Here is a 13,680-nt window from a genome sequence, read left to right on the forward strand (position 1 = left end):
TCCGGAGCAGGGCCCTGGCCATGCGGGGTCCCCGCAGCCGGGGGTCCCCAGGGCCGTGCCCGGTGCCGGCGGGGGGAGCGCACGGCAGCCGCGCGGGGGGATTCGATCAGCGCGGCTGCCAAAGCCAATTATCGGGGGGAGGACGATATAATTATATTAGGGAACATCTGTACTTCATTAAAAGCCCTCGCGGGGCGGATTCGCGCCCGGCCACGTTACACACAGACGCTTCCAGCCGCTGCTTGTCCCCCCTCTCCGGCAGCTGCGCCGCTCCGGGGCCGCGCCCGGCTCCGGCTCCGCGCCGCCCTCCGCCCCGGGCGGCTGCACCTGCCCCCGCGGCCGAGCCCCCCCGCGCCCGCCGGGAGCCCATCCCATCCCAACCCATCCCATCCCGGCGTGGCGGGCAGGCGGCGCTCTGCGGCCGGGCTGTGCGGGGCTCCGGGGCGGCGCGCTCTGCTCTTCCTCCTCCTCCTCAGCCTCCTCCTCCGCGGCGGCGGCGCCGGGCAGATGCGGCGGACCGCGGGGCGGCTGTGGCCCTCAGCGGGCTCCCGTCCCCCCGCCGCCCCCATGGACGGCAGCGGGGGCAGCCGCGCGTAGCTCGGTGAGTGCCGGTCCCGTCCCTCCCCCGCGCCCTGCTCGCACCGCGCTGCCGCAGCCGCGGCTGCTCCTCCGCTGCGCTCCTCCGTCTCCTTCTCTCCGACGAGAAATCGCCCTCGGCCCGCGTGCTGGTGGCGGCGCCGGGGCTGGGCTGCGGGGACCGGCTCTGCCACCTGCTCCTTGCGGCGGCTCCGGCTCCCCTCGGGGCTGCGGGAGCGCCGCCGCTGCTGCTGCTGCTCCTCCCGCCGGGACGGGGCTTGGGGAGCGCTCCCCGCTCGTACCGCGCCAGCGTCCTGCCTTCTGTGTCGGGAGTCCCTTCTGGGCTTGTGGTTGGGCTCCTGAACATTCAGGGTAGGACTTTACCAATATCGATTTTGGAGGGTTTTTTTTTGTTTCAGTTAAATTTGATTTACCTAGCAGTTGTGAGAAGCTGAGAGGAAAATATCAGTTTGAGGATTGTTTTCTTTACCTTGCATTTAAAGAGCTCTCCTTGTATATTCGGTAATGATTTCTTTTTGTAAAATATTTTTGTTGTGCTTTATTAACTCCTGGAGTTTAACAGACCTCCAAGGCAGGCAGGCTTGTTAGAGGCTGAAATAATCAGCTCCAAGGCGCAGACAGTGCCCTTGGTCGTAACAGGTGCAGCGTGCATATTCTTATGAACAATGAAATGGTTTCAGCATTCAGGTTTATTTGTATGCTCTGCATTTCTGCGACTCTGGAAAAATTGTCATGCTGTGTTATGTCAAAGATGTGCTTACGGCGTGAGCGTGTCCACAGTACCCAATTAGCAGGACGGGAGCAGCTGCACAGACCTCCTCAGTCCGTGGTGGCTTTAATACCCAGGGTATTCCTGGGTGACATCGCATAGCCCTGGGTGTTTTGGTGGCTGTTTGAGGACCCACACTGGGCACTGCTCCCTCTGGCACATCACTGGGAGATGACGAGGAAAAAGAAGTGCGGAGGAGAAGCCATTTATGCTTTGATTGTATTCTCTAGACTTGATGCTCTCTGCCCATGTGTTGAGTAGGGTGGTGATGGCACATCATATGATGCTACTGAAACCTGAAATACTGAGATTTGTATTCCACATATATTTCCTGGGCATGTATTTTCCAGATAAAAAGATAGTTATTGTTTTAGTAGCTTCCTGGGCTCCTTATTTAAGGAAAACACCCAGTGATAACCACAGTTGGGAATTGGCTTAATGGGAGTCACTAAGGAGTTAGAGCTGTAGATCAGCAGGAAATTAGACTGGAATGTAATTATTGTTCTCAAGCCAGCGTCGCTGAAAGTATAGGTATATTCCAGCAGTCCTTGCCCAGGTTCAGCTCTTGCTGTGGGATAGGTACCTGTGCTCTGTGGTGCACCTCTGTGGTGCCTAGAGGTGTGTCGGTCCTCCTGAGCACTGAAAGATGCCCCTTGCTGGTGCTCTGTTTCCCAGGACTCTTTTAATCTCATTGTTTTGTTAGGGATAGGAAAAGGAGTGGGCTGCCTTTGAGGGATAGGGGAGGATGGCTGGGTAAAGGAGTGATGGTGGGGAGCGCATTTCTTTGTTATGCTCTGGCTCTTTGTGTACTTCAACGAAGAAGTGGTAGAGCAAAAGAAGAGTCAAGGCTCTAGCCAGGAGAAAGTGCTTGGTAATGAAGTCCTGGGTGATATTAATGGTAGCACTGAACAAAGCAGAGGCACCAGAGATGTGTAAGAGGTCTGAACTTATTGTGAGAGATGCCCTACACTGTACAGGCTTGGAGTTATGCCCTGTAGTTTACCATCATAGGACACAGTGCTTCTTCTTCCAGGAAAAGGGTGAAAGAAAGTCATGGAGGTGTCCTCTGCAGAGGGTTTCCCCAGTGGTGGGGTCTGCCAGCTCATGCTGATAAGCTGCAACAGAAGTGAACTTTGTGTTGTTTGTGGTGTCTGCAAATCTTGGGACAGCAAAGTGGAGAAATATAGCCGGGATTCCTTGTGGTGTCTTAACTTCCCTTGGAGTTCTTAGAGCCTCACCCAGCATTGTAATTCCATCCCTCACGGCAGGTGAAGGTAGGGATATGTTCTGCCTCCTTGAGTCAGGGCATTTTGTGTAGTTCTAATTCAGCCAAACAAGGAGGATAAACACCTTGTTAACCCTTTCTAAGGTGTGACTAGTACAGCTCCCTCTGGCTTATTAAGGTAAAAGTGCTGTGTACTGTTAAAATACAACACACTTCTCAAAAAGCCATTACTTAAGAAAATGGTTTTTTTATACCATCAAGTCAATTTCATCTAATGATGTTTAGTTGAAAACATTTATAGCATCTTAAAATCAAATTTGAGGACAGTAATCTTAAAGGATTCTTTAAAAATCCTTAGAAATAATTAGCAGCCTTATTTAACTTCTTGGACAATTTATGCTGGTGAGAAAGTCATTTGTCCTTTTCACGTTGCTGGCAGAATGTGGTGGTGCTGTGAGTAAGCTGGATAATGTTTACGGGTCTGCTACAGCAATGAAGCTCTGCATAGTGGCCTTTGGTTGCCTGAGGCTTGTCTTGCTATACATGCTTGTTTAACAGGGTTTTGAAAATCGTCTCTGGAAGCCAGCTCTATGTTTATGCTGCAGATGCTGTCTGGCCAGGGCTGTGTCCATTCTGCAGCTGTGGTTGTAGCTGGAAATGCTCTGCTCTGCAGGAGTGTCTGACTGCGTGGAGCTCGCTGCATCCTCACTCTGCAGCTCCCTGCTCTTGCTGTGCCGAGCCCACCTGCACCAGAGGAGCTGTGTCCTCACTCCACAGAGCTGATCCATCTGCAGGAAGGGACCTGGATCAAGGTGGGGTTGGTGCAAGAGCAGAGACTCTTGGATACTCTGGCCAGCTGATTTAGCAGAGTAGTAGCCCCAAGCCATTAGCTAGCCCATGAGTATAGCAGGATGCAAATTGAGTTAGAGGTTTCAGATAGTGAGGATGAGAGAGCAGCATGTGTTGAAAATGAACAAGGCTTTAAGAGGGTTCCTTTCTTTTTGCTCAGTATTGTTCCTTTCTGATGCAGAGTTATGAGAAGATGCTTTCTAGGTGCTGTTGAGGGCATATGGAATTTGTGAGGACTGGGTGACAGTGCCTGTCCTCTGAGGAAAGCCTCTTCTCTCATAGTAGGCAGTTAATAAATGAATGCATTCATTTGCAACTATAAATTCCTAGTCAGAAGTTCAAACCTCTGTAGTGAATTTCTTAATAAACTTCATTTCTTCTGTTTTCTGATTTCATTGCTCAAGGACTGCTCTGCCTGTGTAAGAATAGTAGGTCACATGCTCTGGGGTGCTTCTTTCAAATATCATCATGCTGGTTATTTTAGAAAGGTTTTGTCTAAGCAAACTGACTCGGGACAGTTTTCCCACCTGCAGGTTTCCTGAGGGATGCAGAAGGTTAGCAGGTGTATAGTGAAGGCTTTTCCTTTGCTGGCCAAATGTTTGCTCATGTCCTAAATATAACTTCTGGGAATTTGTGTTTGTTTTGGAGCTGGGGAACACTTTTCTCTTTTACTCTCTTTATAGATTCAGAGAATTTAAGCATATGATTAACATTAAATATGTGAATATTCTCCATGGACTCGTTTTTTGGATCAAAGGCAGAGTGCTTAGCCTATTGAGAGGATGGAGCCCACAACCACTAAATGCAGGGAGCTGATCTGATGCTGTGCTTGTCTAAAAGAAGTATATCATATGAGTGCTTTGGATTTATGTCTGTCTGTGCCCCAAATCCCTCTGCTAACTGCTGTCTTGATGTTGCTTATCTACAAAGTGCTTACAAGCATTAACAAACCTTTGTGATGCTGCTGAGACGTGTTGTTATCCCCCTTTTCCATAAGGGGATGCTGAGAAAGTTTGGTGATCTCCTGAGACCACTGTGAGTTATGGACAAAGCTGGGCATTGAACATGGGGCTTTGAATTCGCAGCCCAGAAAGGGCAGCAGCATGGCTCTGTGGCAGTACTGGGTTCAACATTGCCTGCTCTCACACTGCCAGAATGCTTCCCAGATTTCCATACTGACACAGAAGATTCTCATATCATCTGCTGGGTCAGGCTGCAATGCAAAATACAGCCTGTCTGCAGGAGTGAGCAGTGGCCTGTTAAGGGAAGGAATCTCAGAGTGAATTGTGTGTCTGTGCTGGCTCTCAGCCTTGCTAGATGCTACAGGCAGAGCGTCAAGATTCCTCTAATCTGAGCTTAGAGGAAAGGGAATTTTTCCATCTTCTCTAGCTGCAGTGTTTCTTGATTTCTTGCTGATTTAAAAATACTCACAGTGCCTCTACCAAGCAGGGAGCTCGAGTCCATGCATATAAATATACACACTAGGTGTGTGTGCCTATGAGCTGGCAAATGAATCGGTTTCCAAATCTGAAGTTGATGTGGCGTCACTTTTGGCTCCATGGTGGTTGTTTTCCTTCTTCCTGGTTTTATTGTGCTTCACTTGCTTAAATTAGAAGAATTTTTTGAAGAAGAGTGGGCAAACTTCAAACATGGAAGGGCATGCTTTGCACTGGTCTCACTGTGCTTGTGCAGAGGTGAGAGGCCAGTGCCTGCCTCCCTCCCTTGCCCCTGCTCCCTAAGACCCTCCTGGACCACTGCAGGATTCCAGGACATTGGGAAACTGGTGGCCAGGCAGGCTTATGCTGGGTCCAGTATCAAAGCTTTGCTGTGACAAAGGCAAGGTTTTTGAATTTTTCCTTTAGGAAATGTGATTCACCAAAATTCAGTGTTCTGTAGTACAAAGCTGGTGACAAATTTGCACCAATTCTCAAGTTTTCCACAAGATAGCCATCTGCTGTACTGGTGCACACAAACCTGTGAGGGACAGACAAGCCCTAATTGGGAATTTACTACCTTTATGTGCTGGGTGAATGAACCATCCTGAGCTTTTGCATGTATATAATGGCATCTTTTCTTCTTTCCTTTTATCCTCTGTAGGGAATCTGTGTTCTTCTGAACTAATGTTCCCTTCCATAAATGACCCAATCAGCCTCCATCACTGCTCGTTAGATCAGAAACTTATTAGTTAATAGCAGTACTGTTCTTCCTTTTAGTCCCTTCTACAGCTAAGCTCATGGCATTTACAGACAGACTTGTTAGTCATTAATATTCTTTGTATTCTTCATCTTTGGCTTCAGAAGAGAAGGCCTTTCATCTTTTGCCTTGCTTTGTTTTTAAGAAGAAGCCCAGTTTGACTGGAGGAAAAAAGGAACCGAAAAAAAACATTTCTCTGCTGCTTTCTTACAAGCTTCCAAGCAGTCTCCCCTGCTGACTTTGTACTTTTGCAGTAGATAAACATTGACTTTGTTTTCACAGAATATAGCTGATTTTTTTTTCCTAGTTTGCCTTTTTGGTTATGCCTCAGTAGCTTGACAGGACAGGATTAATTAGTCAATGACTGCTTCTTTTGCTGAAATTCTCATTCTTTATTCAGTTTTTCCATCAGGTTTATTGTACCTGAAATCAAGTTTGTGTAGGGAGAACGTAAGCAACTGTCTAAATTTAGCAAAATTGTGAACGGTTTCCCTGGTTTGGAGACTAAAAGATTACTGAGATTGATCTGTGGATTCTTGTTCTTTTCCTTTAAAAGAAAGCCAAATGCTGATACTCAGGCATGTGTTCTAAGTCCGTGCACTGGGGTTGACGTGTGTGAGCAGGTATGATAGCAAATGGTGTTTCTCAGATGGGGAAGGCCTTGTTAACATCACTAAATTCTCACTACTTGTAAGTGGTCAAATCCTTTGCTAATCTTCAGTGCTAACTAAAAGGAAAATACAGAGAACAGCATTTGTTGTCTGTGATCACATGAAATCTCACACCTCATTTCTGAAGAGCAGGATCAAAAGATAAAAACTTGGTGCCTGAGTTATGTGTTTTGTTCTTGAGGTTCATTAAATTCCTTTTTTGAGTGTGCCAGAAGTTCATATCCATTCTGCTCAGGTTTCCTCACTCCCAGCTCTGATGTGGTGCACATCACAGTGTGATCATTAAGTGTGATTACTGCATTTTTGACCTATTTAAAAGTGTCTGGCTGTGAAATTCCAAAGATTCTAATTTAAGCTATAAAACAGATTATTAATGTGCTGCGCTTACACATTTCATGGCTCATTTCCTGATTACAGCAGTTTTGAACGTGTACGTGTAGGCTGTTCCAGTGCATGTGTATAAACATCCTACACCATGTTCAGCCTGGTCACCTGGCTCGGGAGTCACGTCCCACGTACCTTCCACAGCTTAAAAACAAATAGAAGAGAAAGCCACAAGTGGGGGAAGTTGCTGTCAAAAGGCCTGATGCTTTCTGCAGGGCTGGAACTCTGCAGGGTGTAGGAATGGGAGTCATGCAGGGGTATGGAAGCTGGGCAAGGAATGTCTTAGACAATCCCCTGCTGTGACCCGTGGACTGGAGAAGGTGCCCTCTGAAAGCATCAGGGATCCATGGCTGTCCCTGGATTGCTGCCAGGAGACTTCAGCTGTACTGAAACTGGAACATGGACAAGATGCTGAGCCTAGTCAGTGGATCTGCAGAGAGAAAAGATGAGATCTTCAATCTTTTCCATCACTTCATTCAAAATCTGTTAACCTGCTCATGGAACTGAAACTCTGCAGAGCCTCCTTATCCGGGTGTGCAGAAAGAGTTTGGGGTTATGGTTACATGGGTCACTTATGATTCAGCCATTAGGATGAGCCAGCATGGAATAATTCACCAGGGTTACAGGTGCAGCTGCAAACAGTGGGTCCAATAGAGACATTCGGGTAGAAAGATCAAGAGCAGGTGAAAGTGTTGTAGAAAATACCCTGTGAGGAGTTTCCATGCAGTTACATTCAGTCTTCTCCTGGTGAGGACATAAAGAAGAGGTTGTCTTGCTGTGTTTCATAGGATTAGTTACGTGCTGAAAACTGCACCTGGAGATTTCTCTCTGAGCTGGGAACATGTGTAAAGCTAGGTGTGTGACTGGCTGAGTTTGGTGCTTTGTTCCAGAGGGGCTGACCCTGGTTCCCACATGAGCAGCCAGATATGGATATCTGCCTCTGTGTGAGATTAGCAGTGATTTTGTACAAGTTTGGGATGCAGGATAATAAAAGCAGGGTCTGGAGCAGGTGTGATGCTCTGTATCAGGGTGAGATTTGTACTTCTACTCCTGGCATGTGCACACCCTAAACAGCATTTCAGTGTGTATTGCTTAGAACTTTATGAAGGCAGAGTTACTGCCATTTTGTTCCTCAGTTGCTGGAACTGATTTGGATCCTTTGGCTCCTTCTGTCTTTCTCCCAACTGGAACGTTGGTAGCAAGGCTGGCTGAGCCCTGGTGGAAGGTATCATTGCATAGTGTACACAGCTAGGAGAGCTTGTCGTTTGCAGTTGTCTTATTTCTTAATGTGGTGTAGTAAATTATAAATGTACACAAACACCTACAGAGTGTTTCATTCATGAGCTGCCAGACTGCAGTGTGCTTTTTGAAAGGGCTGTTTTGGGGGTTGTTTTTGTTTTGTGAGATAATTTCATTATCTGATACCAGGCATTTCCTAAAAGTAAATCGATCACATGGGGACTCTGTGTCCATTAGTGATTCTGCTAATAAAAATTTGGGGGTTTTTTTTATTCCATAAAAGACCTTCTGTAGCACAGTCTTTTTATGCTTTATGGCAGTTACTAGCTGTTATTAGGTCATTTTAGGAAGGTCATTGTTTGCTGATGGGTGTGCTGTGGGGCTTGGAAGCATATGCCACAACATCCTGTAGGCCAGCAGAAGTATTTGAAAGTATAGATTCTTATGAAAACGTGCAGGAGGGTTGTATAAATAAGGATGGTTACGGGGAGTCCCTCTCGTGGCATTACTCACATGCCTCTTCTGGGCTGCAGCAGTGCTAACAGCCATCCCATTTGTGTATTAAAGCAAGGATCTTCTGAAGTGGAACCACAAATGACAGCAGAATTATGATTTAAGGGCGGTCAGTACTGATGGCAAGCCCAACATAACATACAAGCCTGGCTGCGGTTAGGAGAATGTGCCCATCTAATAAGCAGCTTAACTTGGTGTATTACTGTGAAATAGAAAGAACCATGGAATATGTGATGTGAATAGCAGGCTGGATTTCCCTGTCACTTCGTATTTATGTTCCTGGAGCAGCCCTGGTTTCGCCAGGGTTACTTCTGAATTGTACCTAAGGGAATGAGAGGTGGATTTCCCCCTTCTCAGCACCTTTCTTTTTAATCTGGAAACTGTACTATTATTTCTTTGGTTTAGCCTTAGATTTGAAGTTTTCATATGAGATAAAACGTGTGCTAAATATCTTAGCCGTAAACTAATTGGTCCAAATGTTTTATTTTTCCAGTTCAGCTGTTAACTGATACAACTTCATCCAACTCTATTGAAGAAAATGGGCGTTGTTCCTTTTTCAGTAATAGCAGTTGAATTGGGCCATTAAAGGCCAATTCCAGGAGAGATATTAGCAAATACTAAGGCTTGATCCGCATCACTTTGCAGCCAATAAATCAGCAATTGCTGTCTACACAACAGCAGGTCTAGCAGGGTTTGAGTGTCTTTGAGATTGGGAGTCTTCCTCTTGAGTATTGCTTAAGTTTCCTGAAATCAGTTAAATTGAGATAAAGCTAATGACGACTTCGTGTCTGTTGGAGTTGCTCAGAATTTATGTTCCTCACTGAGAATAGATTTGTGCTCTGCTGTGGGTTAGGGAAAGTGAAAACTTTTTTCCCTTGAACTGTAAATACCCTGCTGAATATTTGTATTCTAAAGGTGTTCAACAACCACTTAAACAGTGTTTCCAATTTGCCTTAAATCACTTCCTGATTGTTTCTGTTACAGGTATCCAGGTTTTACTTTTTGTAGGCTTTTACATGTGTTAGGTTTCTTTTTAAAATTGTTGTGTCTCCCTTCCCTCCCATCGGGATTCTTTACAACCACGTCTCAGGGGTTTCTTTGTGGAAAGAAAAGCCTGTTGGTACCAGGCTGTGTGTTTGGGTGTTTCAGCAAAGACCACAAGAAACCGGAGATTCTGTCCTGCACACCTTCCCATCCTGATGTTTTGACAAGCCCCATTTTAGAGCTCTTATGGCAAATGATTTTTATGGGCACGTGTGGAGAGGAATGTGCAAAGTGCCTGAGATGGTAGTGACTGGAAGAAGCCTGACAACTGCTTTGTGTAAGATGATCTGTGTTGGGAGGAACAAATGGTGCATTGAGATGACAAATGGAGCGGCAGAGGTGCAGCTGGGCTGTGCCATAGCGGGGATGCCGCCAGGCAGCTCCATGGAAGGAGTTTGTAGTCGATATAAACAATTTCCTCTTAGCTTTAAGCTTCTTGATGAATTAATGATATAATTCTCATTGATTTAATTAAATCAGATTCCAGGGGCTTGATTTGCAGAGTTTTCTGGTGGTAGTTTTATAACTAGGTGGACAAATAAATGGCCTTTATTTTCTTGCCTGCCGGGTGGGGTGTCTAGTGATAATTACTGCATTTATCAAAGTGTCCTTCCATGTTGGAAGCAGGCTGGTTTCCACTTGTGATAGACAGAAGGAGGGACAGTGATAGTCTGGGACTCGTCCAGTGGCTGCTGTGTGACGGCTCAGAGCACAGGAGGGAGGTTGTGGCACCCTAAAATCCAGGCTGGTCCCATCGCTCATCCTTGGGGCCACACCGTGCCCTTGCCCTGGGCAAACCACCAGGCCTGGCACTGCTGCCTGCCCCAGGGGTGACTGCTGTCACCAATTAAAGCTCAAGTGCAAAGATTTGAGATTTCGATACCATCCCAGCTTAGCTTTTCACCTGGTGAGAACATTGCTCTGATTAGTTTTGGTTTCTCTCACACCAATTTGAGTTTGAATGTGTGTTGGCTTTTGTCAGGAGATCAGGGAGGAATTAAAGCTGCATTCTACTTAATTGTTCCTCAGTAGTTCAATCATGACAAACTTGCTCCACCCCAGCTAGTAAAATAACACTTAAGAAGACTTAATTAGAGTCAATACCTGAATTTTATTTATATCTATCTTTTTACTTTTACTAATTACTGTGCTGAGTAGTAAGTTTAATAAGACCAGTTTGTAAGATGGATGACAATAAAAACATGGGAAGAGGAGAATGCTTGGGTTTTTTCCTATAACGGGACTGGAGGAGTTACCCATACCCATGGATTAGATTTGCAAAGCCTTCAACCCTCCTCATTGGTATTTTTTTCCTAAAAACAAAGATTCTGTCAGCACAAGTCACCACGTCTCCAAGAGGGCCGTTTACCTTTCATAAAAAATAATAAAGGCCTGTATAAATACTCCCCATATGCTGCTGCTGGATTGTATTAGTGAAATATGTCAGTGTTTGTGGCATGTGCAGCCCTGTATTTCATGGCATTGCTTGAAAAATGTCAGACATTCCTGTGAGTTATTTGGAAGACAGTGACAAGCCAGTTTGGCAAAGCAGTGTCCTGAAGAGAGCATTTGCAGGCTCCCAGCAGAGGCAGACGTGTGTGACCAGTGCTCCAGCCCGTGTGCTGCTGCAAGGATGGATGGCTGTGGGGCTTCCCCATTTGCTGGGTTTTCCCAGTGTGACCTGTAGACCAAGTGCTTAGAGGCACCAAGCAGATGCCCACGAGGATCTTTTCTGCATGGCTTCCAGAAATTTGTAAGCAGGGAAAGCAGAGTGGGTTTTGGGGGCTTTTTTTGACAGCTTATGTGCTGCTGGGTGTCTACTATACCATGGTATTTCTTAGCCATGTCTTTACTAAGCTTCTTGGATAATCTGTGTGTTGCCAGGACATGCTGCAGAACTCAGCAGACACAGCAGAATCCAAGGCTGTGGTCAGCCTCCAAAGCAACTTCCACCTGCCAGTGCTGGCTGGAGTCGGTTGAACCCCTGTACATCTGGTGCAGATGTTTGCATTGGTGACCAGAGTTGGATTTTTTGAGCCAGAAGAGCAGGGCTGCTCAGGGACAAGCTGGGTTTGGATTTGGGCAGCTGAGGAAAAGGTTACCCCAGCCACCCTTCCTGCTGAAGCTGTTGTGCTCTGCCTTCCCCATCCAACAGGGACAACTGATAGTAAAGAGCAAGCAAGAAGCAGCTTTTGCCTGCATCTTTTTTGATTTTTATCTAGTCCCTGAGCCTTCACTGTATTATCTCCTTAAATCTCTGTGCCTGACACTTTTGCTTTAGCACAGTTGAATGTATTACTGTCCTGGGTTGTAAAAGAAAAGCATGTGCTTGCAAGCTTCCATAGGCTTCCTGGGAGGGTTTGGAGTAAATCTCCCAACGTGCAGCTGCCCGCTTCAATTCTCCCTTTTCATGTAGCTCTTTTTTTAGCAGTGAACTATTGGGAGGATGAGTTGCTATATGCAAATTTGAGATTAAACCTTTTGTGTTTCCAGCATTTTCTGTTTGAATCGCTCAAAGAGCGGTTGCAGGTTCCCAGCTTTGGGCTCTGGCTAGGCAAATGCCCCGGCTGAGGGCTGGGAGTGTTGCTGCATTTGAGGCTCAGCGTTCCCGGGACAGTGAGTGACAGGATTGATAAAACCTGTGGGTGGGTGATTTGTACTGCAGGCAGCAGCAGCACAAAGTGGGGGCTCTTTTGGTTAATGAATATTGAACTTCTCCTGTCTAACAGCAAGTTTGTCCTGTCTCCAAATGAGCATCTTTGCAACAGGCTGAGCTGCAGGCAGGGGGGGCTGCTTGGGAATTCATTAATTCCTGTCTGGGTGATGAGTGTGCTCCAAACAGGGCTCTGCTGGTCACCCAACAGTTGGTGCCATACAAGATGACTTTTTCTTTTTTCAGTTGTTCAGTTCTAATTATTTTCCTCTCAAAAATCTTCACTTAGGGTTGGATGCTTTTCTCTGGATGTTTTTCTCTAGCTGCCTATATTGCATTTTCTGCATGACAATGTCATCAAAGAATTGATGTAATAAATTTGTGCACTCGGCAGTCCCTAAATTCAGCTCTATTTGTGGCAGGAGTTCCAAAAGGCAAATGCATCTCAGAAGCATTGTGACTGTTGCATGAAATGGTAATTGTAATGCATGGAAGATCAGCTGCTGATTTATTTTTATTAGTGCAGATGAAAATTACTATGATGTTTCAAGTAGGGCGTAAAATAATATCTTTAATCTCATTCCAGGAGGAATATTAACTTCACATTTTGTATTTCTTTTCTTTCCCTAACCACTGAAAAATGCTTAGTATGTGATTTGAGTGTCTGTTCTATCATGTTTATGTAGGAAGGTTTCTCTCTTTTTTTCATGCTCTTAATAGGAAAAGTGTGTTTTTATTTGTCATGTTTTATGTAGTATAGAAGTTCCAGTTCCTTTGATCAGAAAAGTCTCAGTTTTTAAGCAGAAATGTGCATTGATCCCCCTAGACAAAAGCACATTAGGGAATACTTTTCCAAACAGGTCATTGCAGTTGAACTTCAATTTAAAATCCACCCCAGAGTCAAACCTTTGCTCCCAGCAGGAACACCTGGGCAGCCACAGCTTGTGGAAGGGACAGTTTCTACTCTTGGTTTTTACAGGTGAGAACCAATTTGTTCCTGGAGACTTCACAGATACAGAAGTAGCTCCCTTGGAAGGCTGGCTGTAAATTGAGGTTCTGGGCAACGTCTGTGTGCTTGAGCCTCCACTTCTGGAGTGTCCCCAGCTATCTTGGCATGAGCTGCAGGGAGGATAAGCCCTTTGTAGACTTCAGCTGTGTCCTGTCTGTGACAGGTTAATCTGCTGCCCACATCCATGCCTCGGGGTGGTTGGCAGCGTGAAACCAGCCCTGGAAATGGAAAGAAGTGCTCGTGCTCTTCCTGCTGCCATTTCGGGGCTGGCACGTTATGAGAGGTGAGAGGCACGATGTGTCCCAGCTTTTCTAGCACCCCTGCATGCTGTGCTGCTGCTGTACGGCCCAGGTCCTTCTGTGAGTGTTAACTGGTGGCACTGGCCATGCCAAACATCCCTGAAGAAAGAGTGAGGATTCTGCTCATGTGACTCAGCACTCCTGCTCTGAGCTACCAAAACAGAGGAGGGTAAGCAGAGCTGTGAATAACTAAGGGTTTTCATCCCTAGATAAGTTAACAAAAACCTGGTTATGG

The 13,680-nt window shown here is 46.1% G+C and overlaps 1 protein-coding gene across 1 annotated transcript in view; it reads left to right on the plus strand.

Moving 5' to 3' along the window:
• The first annotated feature begins 507 nt into the window (after positions 1-507).
• Positions 508-13,680, plus strand: part of RASGEF1C (RasGEF domain family member 1C) — a 65,913-nt gene continuing 52,740 nt past the window's right edge. The window contains exon 1 of the mRNA XM_088173671.1: positions 508-601. The gene's annotated coding sequence lies outside the window, so the exon portion shown is untranslated. The remainder of the gene's footprint in view (positions 602-13,680) is intronic.

This window comes from Sturnus vulgaris, chromosome 15 (assembly GCF_052056855.1).
Source record: "Sturnus vulgaris isolate bStuVul1 chromosome 15, bStuVul1.hap1, whole genome shotgun sequence".
Lineage (NCBI taxonomy): Eukaryota > Metazoa > Chordata > Aves > Passeriformes > Sturnidae > Sturnus > Sturnus vulgaris.